The sequence below is a fragment of the Grammomys surdaster genome, unplaced genomic scaffold (genome assembly GCF_004785775.1).
Source record: "Grammomys surdaster isolate TR1022 unplaced genomic scaffold, NIH_TR_1.0 185, whole genome shotgun sequence".
NCBI classification, from domain to species: domain Eukaryota; kingdom Metazoa; phylum Chordata; class Mammalia; order Rodentia; family Muridae; genus Grammomys; species Grammomys surdaster.
Window position 1 is genome coordinate 2,056,897 of NW_021604630.1, and position 11,672 is coordinate 2,068,568.

Here is an 11,672-nt window from a genome sequence, read left to right on the forward strand (position 1 = left end):
CTCTCTCTCTCTCTCTCTCTCTCTCTCTCTCTCTCTCTCTCTCTCTCAGAATCAGAATGCACTTTCATTTTAACCCCAGGTGTGGGATGTGGCGCTGCTTCCAACCGTCCACAGTCCACAGCAGCTGACTATGATTTACCTCATACTTTAGAAGAGGCGTGGTTTCACCAGATGCAGATAGTTTTTGCGACTGAGTGATATTTGGAGTTCTGGGAACTTTTCAGGGGGTAGATAAATGTTAGAGCCCCAAGAAGTGGGTGGTTGTGGTTTGTTAGTGGCCATGCTCCAGGAGTAAAGAAAAGGAAAGAAATTAGATTCAGGGATCTCTGTCTCTGTCTCTCTGTCTCTCTTTCTCTCTCCTCCTATCTGGTGACAAGGATGAAACTGGGGGGCGGATAAACTGTGGGGAAAAGAACCCACAAAGACTGGCTATAGACATAACTTCCTCCTCCCTATGGCCTCTTGCTGATCACTGCCTGGTGACTCTTTTCCTGTACTCTTGATGGTACATCTCACTGCCTCAGTCAGGGTTTCTATTGCTTTGAGGAAACACCATGACCAAAACCAGATTGAGGAGGAAAGGGTTTATTCAGCTTACATAGTCCATCATTGAAGGAACTGAAACAGGAAAGAACCTGGAGGCAGGAGCTGAAGCAGAAGCCATGGAAAAGTGCTGCTTGTTGGCTTGCTCAACCTGCTTTTGTTCTTTCTTTTTTAAAAGACTTATTTATTTATTTTATGTATATGAGTAGCTGTCTTCAGACACACCAGAAGAGGGCATGAGATCTCATTATAGATGGTTGTGAGCCACTATGTGGTTACTGGGAATTGACATCAGGACCTTTGGGAGAGCAGTCAGTGCTCTTAAACACTGAGCCATTTACTCTAGCTCCTCAACCAGCTTTCTTATAGAACCCAGGACAGCCTGCCAGGAATGGCAACACCCACAATGGGCTGGACCCTCCCCATCAATCACTAATTAAGCAAATGCCCTCCAGGCTCACCTACAGCCTGATCTTATGGAGGCTAGTCTTAATTGAGGCTCCCTCCTCTCTGATGACTCTAGTCTGTGTCAAACTGACATAAAGCTATCAAGCACAAGTGATCCCTTGCCAACTTGACACACAAACATCACTGTTAAGCTACAACCTATCTTTTCTTGTTCATCCCCAAGATCACACATTAGTGATACCTCAATATAAAACATTTTACAACTTTAAAAATCCCTCGGTCCTTACAAATTCCAAACACTTTAAAATTCAATCTTTTTAAAAATCCAAAATCTCTTTTAAAAATTCAAGGTATGCCCCAATAAAATCAAAGAATATATTAAATACTTCCTTACTTCAAGAGGGAAGAACCAGAGCACAGGCACAATCAGTTCAAAGCAAAACCAGACTCCAACAGTGTAAATAACTCAACATTCAATACCAGGGACTCACTCACTTTCTTCTGGACTCCTCCAAGTACCTTGGGTCGCTTCTCCAGCTCCACCCTCTGCAGCACACACAGCTTGTCTTCTAAACTCTGGCAGGCTCCATCTCACCTCTGCTGCTGTTCTGGATGGTCATCCTATGCTACTCCAGAATGCTATCTCCAGAATGCTGGGCTCACATGTGACTGGGCTATACTTTCACCAATAGCCTCTCTTGGGCTTTCTTCATGGACTGCAACCCTGCCACACAGTGCCAGGCCCCAGCTGCTCTCCATGACCCCTTCATGCCTTCAAAACCCATTCTTACATTATAAAGTTCAGCCTCCAGCACAAAGGTACGACTTTAGTTGCCTCTGGAACACAGCTTCTGTGTGCTGACCCCGAGGAAACGCTTCCCAGATTTCACCTCAATGATGGTGGTCTCTTCTTGACCATTGCTACTTTCTTAGCTCCAGCTGCCCAGCATCAATTGTCCCAGTAAAGCAAAGGTTTTATTTACTTCAGTGGTTCTAGTCTCTTGTTACCCACACCACATTCTTCAGCCCCAGTTAACCAGAACCACAGGTTCTCCTTTTTCTTTCTTTTTTTGTTTTGTTTTGTTTTTTTTTTGAGACAGGGTTTCTCTGTGTAGCCCTGGCTGTCCTGGAACTCACTCTGTAGACCAGGCTGGCCTCGAACTCAGAAATCCGCCTGCCTCTGCCTCCCAAGTGCTGGGATTAAAGGCGTGCACCACCACCGCCCGGCCCAACCACAGGTTCTCAACTCAAAATACTAAACATACATATAAGTCTTTAAGTGACTCTCAAACTTCCCTCTGGAATCCACAACCCCAGTCCTCCATTGTCTGCAGGGTTTTCAACATTCTTTTCTTCCAACCTACTACAGAAAGCTCACCAAGCATTGAGAACTCTCTCAATGGCTTTTCTAGCCCAAAGTTCTGAAGTCCTTCTATAACCTCCCCAAAACATGGTTAGATCTGTCACAGCAATGCCCCACTATGCTGGTACCAACTCGTCTTAGTCAGAGTTTCTATTGCAATGATAAAACACCATAGCCATCAGCAGCTTGGGGAGGAAAGGGTTTATTTGACTTCCATATCTTTAATTCATCACTAAAAGAAGTCAGAACAGGAACTCAAACAGGGCAGGAATCCAAAGGCAGGAGCTGATGCAGAGGCCATGGGGGTAGGGGGATGCTGTTTACTGATTTGCTCAGCCTGCTTTCTTATAGAACCCAGGACCATAGCCCAAGGATGGCTCCACCCACAATGGTCTGGGCTCTCCCACATCAATCACTAATTTAAAAAATGTCCAACAGCTGGATCTTACGGAGGCATTTTCTTACTTAAGGTTCTCTCCTCTCAGATGATTTTAGCTTGTGTCCTGTTAATATAAATTCTCCAGCATACTCTCTCATGTCTACCTGCTTTGGGATGTTCCCAACTTAAGATACCTGATGCTGACTTCCCTGGCTAGACTCCATAAACCCGGCTCTCCCACATTCGTTATTCTGTGCAGACATAGCCAGCTGCCCAAGCAAGAGACCCAAATGTCTCTCTGCCTCCTCCTCTCTCACCACCCACCCCCTGCAAGGCACCATGCACACCAATCCCCTCTGCTGTGAGTCTCCTCCCCTCCTCCCACCTATGCCTCTTATTTCAGGCTCTCATTATCCCTTCATCCCCTCATCTAGGGCTTAGGGACATACCAGGGACTAAGATATAGACAGCCTCCCACCCATGAATCATACTTGAGGGGGGAAAATAATGAACACATGAAAGGATCTTGCATCTACAGTGTCAGTAGGTGAGAGGAGAGACTTGACTGTCTTCCAGGGAAGGTGAGGTTAGAAGTGAGGCTGGGATGGTTACTTGAGAGGAAGAGCTATAGTGAAAGCCCAGGATAAGCCGCAACCTGGCAGACCTCCATCATTGCCCTTTGGTCCTGGACAGCAGCTTTGTTGTGAGCGCACGATCTCCCACTTATAGTTACTGCCTTCAAGTTGGCACAGAGATTGGGACACTTTGCTGCACCGGGATGCCTTGCTCATTTTGCGTGTTTAGACGACACTGGGCGGGGCGGTTCTCGCAAAGGAGAAAGTTTCTGATGCTTATGGTGAAGGTTTTAGCAAGTGCCAGGGGACATACAGAACAGACTTGGCTGCCCTTGGGCTGCTGGCACTGCCATCACTAGTCTTCATCACAGTCACAGATGGAACTGCATCCTTTCCTGCTGAAGCCAGACAAGGCAGCCCAGTTAGGGGAACAGGATCCAGAGGCAAGCAATAGAGTCAGGGACAGTCCTCGCTCCAGTTGTTGGGGGACCCGCATGAAGACAGAGCTGCACATCTGCTACATAGGTGCAAGGGGCCTAGGTCCAGCCCATGTATGCTCTTTGGTTGATGGTTCAGTCTCTGGGAGCCCCCAAGGGTCCACGTTAGTTGACTCTGTTGGTCTTCTTGTGGAGTCCCTAACCCCTCTGGGTCCCTCAATCCTTCCCTCAACTCTTCCACAAGACTCCCAGAGTTCCATCTAAGGTTTGGCTATGGGTCTCTGCATCTGTTTTGGTTAGCTGCTGGAGCAGAGAGGAACTCTCTAGGACAAGCCAGAGATCTGGGATGGGGGAGGCTCGAGGGACTCTATGAGGGTGACTCTAGCTGAGACTCCTAGCAGTGGGAGATAGGAAGCCAGAAGTGTCTACCTCCTGTAGCCAGGCAGGACTCCCCATGAAGGCATGAGGACACCAACCCACCCTCAAAACCTTCAACCCAAAATTTGTCCTGCCTACAAGAAGTGTAGGAACAAAGACTGAGGGAATGGCCAACCAATGACTGGCCCAACTTAAGACCCATCCCATGGTCAATAACCAATCCCTGACACTATTAATGATACTCTGCCATGCTTACAGACCTAGCATAACTGTCTGGCAATCATTTTCATTGTCTAAGTTCACCTTCATTTGTGGTCCTACCCATACTGACCTTCAGTATCAATGTTGAAAGTCTTTGGGACATGTCCATAATGCCTGCTGCCTGCTGCTTTGCCAGCATGGACCTGATCTCAGATGCTTGGCCTCACACAAGCTAAGCAGGTCCTGCCCACCACTGAGCTGAAACTCTAGCCCTTTGCAATATCTGCATTGCCCTTGAACTTGCAATCCCTCTGCCTCAGCATCCCCAGTACCTGGGATCATAGGCCTGAGCCATCAGACTCACTTCCATACATTTATTTCTGACTGCTAACCCAGCTCGACACAAAAAGACAATGTCTTCAGAACAGGGTATTTTATTGACAGCAAAAAACTATACAAAACATCTGTGGTTTGATTAGTTGATAGAGTTTAGATTTTTATATCACAGTAAGATACTTAATATGGATGAAGCACCACATTATAAGGAATCCAGACTCCCATAGCTGTGGCCCCTCACATGTGATCAGCCCTCACATGGGGGAAGGGAGGACTTCCATCCTCACTCGCTTGTTCTTTCTTGAAGGCTTGGAATCTGTAATTCCAAAGACTGGGGAGAATTTGGTTCTGTAGCCTTGCCCCCGTGGCTCAGTTCTTCTGCGTGAGGTTCCTGTTGTCCATCCTGGTACTGAAAAATCAAACACCCCAGGGCCTTCTGAGCGTCCCACATAGTTCTTCCCTGTATCTGTGAGTTAGAACTGGCACTGTCAAATCAATTCCCCTCCTACTGCTGTATCCTGCCTCAAAAACAGGTGCCAAACAAGGAGTAGGCGAGGGGGTTGGGGAGGGGTGGGCTGGGCTCCAAATCTTTGCTCCGAATACCAGCTATAAACACAAATTCCCTCTGCCACCCGGAGCCAAAAAGCTTGGTTTTAAAAAGTTAAAACAGCTGTGAGCAGAATTCTGTGCTTGCTGGATTTCTGTCACTCTTGCAAAACACCTGAGATAGACAACTTAACAAGAGGGAAGGTTGGTTTGCTCAGTTTCTGAGCTTCTGATCTGTGGTCACTTAGCCTCATTGTGCGAGGGCCTGTAGCAGCACTGTATATCCCGTGGGGCGTGTCGCAGAGAGGTCTCTTTATCCCATGGCAGTTGGGAATCAAAGAGAAACAGGAAGGGAATGGGGTCCATGTTCCACTCACAGGTACACCCTAATGGCCTAACTTCCTTCTCCGAGGCTTTACTTACTACCTCTTTAAGATTCTACCACCTCCAAATAGTGCTGCACTGGACCAAGCAGTCAGAACATGGGCACTGGGAGGACATTTAGATTCCCAATTTGATGCTATAATAGATCTGGTTACATCTGTGGTTACATTTGTGGCCATATCCAATTACCTGACCTGTTTTTTTTTTTCATTAGCTACTTACATTAGCCACACCCCTAAAATAATACGGATTTTGGTTTTTGGTTGGTTGCTTCCTCTTCCTCCTCTTCCTCCTCCTCCTCCTCCTCCTCCTCCTCCTCCTCCTCCTCCTCCTCTTTCTTTTTCTTCTTCTCCTCCTCCTTCTTTTTCTTCTTCTCTGTCTTCCTCTCCTCCTTCTCCTTCTTTTTCTTCTTCTCTGTCTTCCTCTCCTCCTCTTCCTTCTCTTCTTTTAGAATTAGTAATAGCTCATCTTTAGGTAAATTGCTGAAGGTTTCACATAGAAGGGACTAGAAGAATCTGTAATAAAGGAACTCAGGAGATGGTCTAGCAGGCCAAACATTTGTCCCACAAGCCTAACAACTTGAGTTCTTTCTGATGCCTGGGACCCAGGTCAAAACAGAAATAGTAACATGCCCCTGTCCTGGGGAAAGATGGGGGGTGGAGACAGGGATATCCCAGGAAATCTCGCAGGCCAGCTAGCCTGGAGAACACAGAACGGTGGATAAAATAAGAGAGACCCTACTTTGAAACAAGATAGAAGACAAGGACTGATACCCAAGGTTGTCCTCTGACCTTTATGTACACACACACACACACACACACACACAAAGCAAAAATAAATACTTTACAAATCCACACTAGAGGACAGGATTAGACACCTGGGGTCCAACAACTCTGTACCTAACATTTCAGTTTTTGCAAGCTGACATCTGGCCACCCCCAGCACCCATATTTAAATCATTGCAAGTGTGCCTGTATACTGGATGACTCATGCAAGCTCTTCTGGAAGTTGTCCCTAATGTGACAGCAGAGTCTGTATCCACCCCTGTCCTCCCTCTGCCTGGTGAAAATACAGACTATTGGTTCTGTGACACAGTCACAAGCACACGGTGGCCTTCTTTATTTAGGTACAGTGCTGTTAGGCAACTCACTCCCACACGGAGCTTTGCCGGCCTCCATCATAGTGCCTTTGTTCTCAGGAGCCTGCATACCAAAAGTGCATACATGCCCAACAGGAGGGTTCCCCAGAGCCCCCTCAACCCACAGACCTGGCCCTTCCAAAACACCTCCTGGTGGCTTTATTAGCCCACATTTGCAAGGATGTCAGCGACTAAGACATTTCCTGGCAGTGTGCATAGAGGAGTCCTGCTCTCCTTTTCCTCTTCACCTGAGGTGCGACAGATAACAGTGTCAGACAAGAGAGGCCAAATAGATGGTGGTGCCATCTCTTGCTTTGTTTTAGCAAAGAATTGGTAAATGAGCTATGTTCTAAGGATCAGACTAATGGCCAGAACCTCCTTTAAAAAGAGGTGGTTTCTTTTATGGTTTTTCATGCATGAAAAGGAGAATTGTCTCTTACCGTCATCTGTTTAGCCAGCAGTTATCATGATCTCAAGATCTCCTTGTGAGGACAGATGAGAGGTTCAGGTCTCCAGAAACAAATATCTCAGTTCTTGGCCCCTTGGCCCCAGCTACATGGGACAAGAGGCCCAAATTCTGAGTGATTGATCACTACACAGAATGAAATCCTCAGTGGCCTCAGAGGGCAGCCATGTATGTTCCTGGTGATGTGCAATCCAATGGAAGCGAGGTGTGTCAGCCCTGGGAGTCTCCCCTGGGAGTCTTTGGTTTTATTTGGGTCTGACAACGTGATCATCCCTTGGAGGTCTCAGAAAGACAGGCTGGGAAATTGTTTGGTTAGGAGAGAAGGGAAATGGCTGTGGGGTGATCTTATATACCCTCTAGCCATGAGTTCCACTAATAGAGCAAGGAAAACTCAGGGCCCTACGTGAGGGAGAGCTCTGGGGAGGCACAGGGTCTATCCCTCTCTAGCTCATCTCTCTGTCTCTGTCTGTCTCTGTTTTTCTCACTCTCTCTCACACACACAGACACACACAAACACTTTGTCTCTGTCTCTCTTTTTGTCTCCCTCTCTGTCTCTGTCTCTATCTTTCTCTGTCTTTCTCTGTCTCTGTGTCTGTCTGTCTCCCTCCCTTCCTCTCTCTCTCTCTCTCTCTCTCTCTCTCTCTCTCTCTCCCTCCTACATACCCCCACACACACACACACACACACACACACACACACACTCTTTCTCTGTCTCTCCTGCTACACCTGGTCCTGAAGAAAAACTCTAGATTCTACAAGACCCACTTACTCTGCTCAAACTGTCTCTTCTGATTCTGTAACATCAGGTGACTGTGATAGTTCTCTGTTCAAGTCTTGACCAGACAATAAGTCGGCTTTATGACATATGATATGACTCCTCCAGCGAGCCCTGTGGTTTCTCTATGTGAGTGCTCTTACTGTCTGTCTACTTGAGATTAGTATTATGAGACAGCAGCATGGTCTACCCTCTAGCACTTTATTCTCTTGCCTCAGACTCTTCCATTACTGGCATTATAGTCATTCATATACCACTACCGTTTTTGTTTTCAATGTACACACAGTAATTGTATATATTTATGAGGTCACAGATCCTTACAGGCAACTACTGGTAATATTAAAAACTGCCTTTTGTAGTGACGGCCCTAATGGCTATGGCAGTGTCTCCCCTAACAGGCTACAAGCGACTTCCGTCACTGAAAGATTTGCTAGGTTTTATTTTATTTTTTTTAATAATAATTATAATAGTTTCAAATCTAAGTTGCTTGGTGACAACTTTGACTAGGCTTACCTCTCTCTCAAAAAACCAAAACGAGGCAGGCTGTGGTGGAACTCCCTTGCATTCCGAGTGCTTGGCGGCTGAAATGGGTGAAACAGGAGTCCAAGACTAGCCTAGGTTTCATATAAGAACTTAACCTAGGGGCTGGAGAGATGGCTCAGAGGTTAAGAGCACTGACTGCTCTACCAGAGGTCCTGAGTTCAATTCCCAGCAACCATGTGGTGGCTCACAACCATCTGTAATGAGATCTGATGACCTCTTCTGATGTGTCTGAAGACAGCGACAGTGTACTCATATACATAAAATAAATAAATCTTTAAAAAAAAAAAAAAAAGAACTTGACCCAGAACACCAAAAGGAAAAGCAGGATGTAAGAAATAAACAAACAAAACCAAACAAAAGCCACCCTCTGAGCTCAGTCACATTCACACTTTTCCCCTAGTGTTAGGGCACCCTGCCTGGGTGTCCTGTAGTAGGCAAAGTGCAAACCTTGAAAGAAAAGGCCACCTCTATTCAGGGCCCTTCACAGGAAACCCTGACCTCCAGATGATGTGTGGTCTGGAGTGGCCCGACTATGACTGTCCCCAGTAGCTTTCAAGGGAGCAAGGCTTACCACCCCAGAGAGGGCAATGGAGAAGGACCTTGAAGATTTAGTAACAGGAAACAAAGGAAGAGTCAATGAGAAGCTGACCAATTACTTGTAGCAAATACTCTGGACTTTGGGGAGTGTGTGTGAAATCTCACGTGGCCCATGTAGTAGGATACTTATTCTGCTACATTGTATTCGCAGTGGAGCTTTGTGATTAGGCAGTAGAAGAGGAGGTGGAGCTGGGAGAGAAAGAGAGGAAGGGGAGGGGAGAAAAAGAGGAAGGGGAAGGAAGAAAAAGAGGAAGGGGAGGAGAAGAAGGAGGCTATGGACCATGGAGAACCACAGATGGGTCGAAAGCTGTCCTGGGTAGCAACTTCTATCAAAAGGTTAGATACTGGGTATCAACTCTAACTGTGTGGGCATCTTGTTAATTGAGCATTTCTAAATATGTAAATCCTTTAGATAATCATTTTAAGCTTTAAGAGTCTTCATTCTACTGGTACTGTGAGAATGACAGATATTGTCTGGGGTTTAGCCAAGCTTTGTGGATGCAGAGTGGTAGATCGGCGAGCCATCCCCCATGCTGGTGTCTCGTGGTTGTCAGGGCCTGCGCATCTAGCTAGCCAGAACCAGGGTCAGAGCCAAGGAGCAGTGGGAACATGGCGGCTGCCCAGAAAAAAGCCTGACTGGATGCCAATTTCTATATATTACCCCTACAGGCCCAAGCCATACGCTTAAACCCACTATGTAGCTGACGATGCCCTTGAACCCCTGATTTTTCCCATCTCTACCTTCCAAGGAGCATCACCTTGTCCAGCTGTTTTCCTAATGCTCAGTGACAAAGGTGGCCCAGAGCAAAGAGAAGAGGCTTTGGGAACAGACGTGAAATGGAGTGGAAGCTGTGGGCTCTGCAGGAGGGAGGTAAGAGTCTCCTGAAATGACAGCACCTGTAAGAGATGCTCCAGACCAGTCCCTTGACTCCAGGGTCCAGGCTCACCAATGCCCTTGATGTCCTCGCTGGGAGCGGAGGGAGGCAACATCTTTCTGGGTCTCTGCATTTGATATAGTCTTGACAGGTGACATTTCTTTGAGACTTGGAGCTTGAGTGATGCCTGGGGAAGCTAGTTTTCCTGGGCTTGTTATCTCTCTGTCTCTGTCTGTCTGTCTGTCTGCCTCTCTCTCTCTCTCTCTCTCTCTCTCTCTCACACACACACACACACACACACACACACACAAAGAGTGCTGGGTTGTATCCCAAAACATGCTAGTCAAATGTTCTATCATGGAGATATATTCGATGGTGTCATTCTCCTCTCACCTCCTCCTCTTCCCCCTCTTCCTTCTCTTCTTCCTCTTCCTCTTCCTCATCCTGCTCCTCTTCCTTCTTCTCCTTCTCTCTTTCTTTCTTCCTCTTGAGACAAGAGTCTTACCATGTAGTCCAGGCTAGCCTCAAATTCATTATTTTATAGTCCAGGCTAGCCTTGAACTCACCATCCTCCCTTTTCCATTTACAGAGTACTGAAACTGTTGGCATGGATCACCTCACCTGGCCCAATTCTAATGTTTGAAGCTCATTTTATGCTTGCAAGTTATTAACTTATGGTTTGAGCTTATGATATAATAAACATGCAAACAAACAAACCCACCATATTTGGTCTCAGGAAGCTGGTCCCCTTCCCCTGAGACGCCCAGCCTCCTGCTTGCAGTGGGCAATGTCTTCAGCTGCTTAACTGCAGGCTTTACTATGGCTCAAACTCACACATCATGCTGGTTTTTGGTTCCCAAGTTTGCCAGTCAAAGACCTTGGAGATGCTTTGTGAGCTCTGTTGGTGACATCTCTCACGTAGACTTAGTGTCAAGGAAAATAGAATAAACAGGGGCCTAGAGGGAGTTTCTCAAATTCCAAACATTTGACCTCAGAATTTGGCAGAATTTGTCACTGAGTCCGCTAGGAACAGAACCGTTCTGCTTGGCCCCTTGCCTTCAGCACCTGCTACCCCATTGGACACAGCAAGCCTCTAGACTCCTCTATTCATGTTTGCAAAGATACCTCCCCTGGGAGAAGGGCCTGGCTTCTTCCTGGAGCCAATTTAAAAACCTAAAGGGGCCTTTAAAAATACATTTAAGAGTTGGAGCGCATCCTGCCCCTGTTAGCTTATGAGCTCATTTCTGCTGGGAACCCAGTGACATTTCCATTCCTGCTTGTCAGTCAGTTTTTCTTTAGATTTGTTATAAGATAAACATCCCCCCCCCTGCAAAATTCTTCTCACATTCTTAAGGAAACTCAAGGTTCCAGTTACACCGATTCCTAGCCTGTTCCCTTTGTTAAATCTCCGTTTGACTCCTGCTCGCCTGCTTCCCCATTTCTCAGCTACTCGGCTACTCGGGGCAACACGAAGCCTCTGTTTGTTCCAGATTACCTCATACCACGCAGTAGGCCGAACCCCAGGCTTTGTACATGCTAGTCAAGTACTGTCCCAGCGGCCGCACAGGGCGCTATTATTTATTTAAATATCTCCCTTAATTTCTGAAGTCTCCTGTTCTCAAGGTCACCTTTCCTGTGCTAGATCCAAAACCAGGCCTCCTAAGGTGGAGGGGCCCAGTCAGAAGAGGTACACCCATTCTTCAAGTGGAAACTTGGAGTCGAACAAGG

The 11,672-nt window shown here is 46.8% G+C and overlaps 1 long non-coding RNA gene across 1 annotated transcript; it reads left to right on the plus strand.

Annotated features, from left to right (window-relative positions):
• Window positions 1-9,367: 9,367 nt before the first annotated feature.
• Window positions 9,368-10,657, plus strand: LOC114621835. Its single transcript, XR_003711480.1, has 3 exons — window positions 9,368-9,405; window positions 9,819-9,940; window positions 10,534-10,657. It is a non-coding gene; the product is annotated as an uncharacterized LOC114621835 (long non-coding RNA).
• The last annotated feature ends 1,015 nt before the right edge of the window (window positions 10,658-11,672 follow it).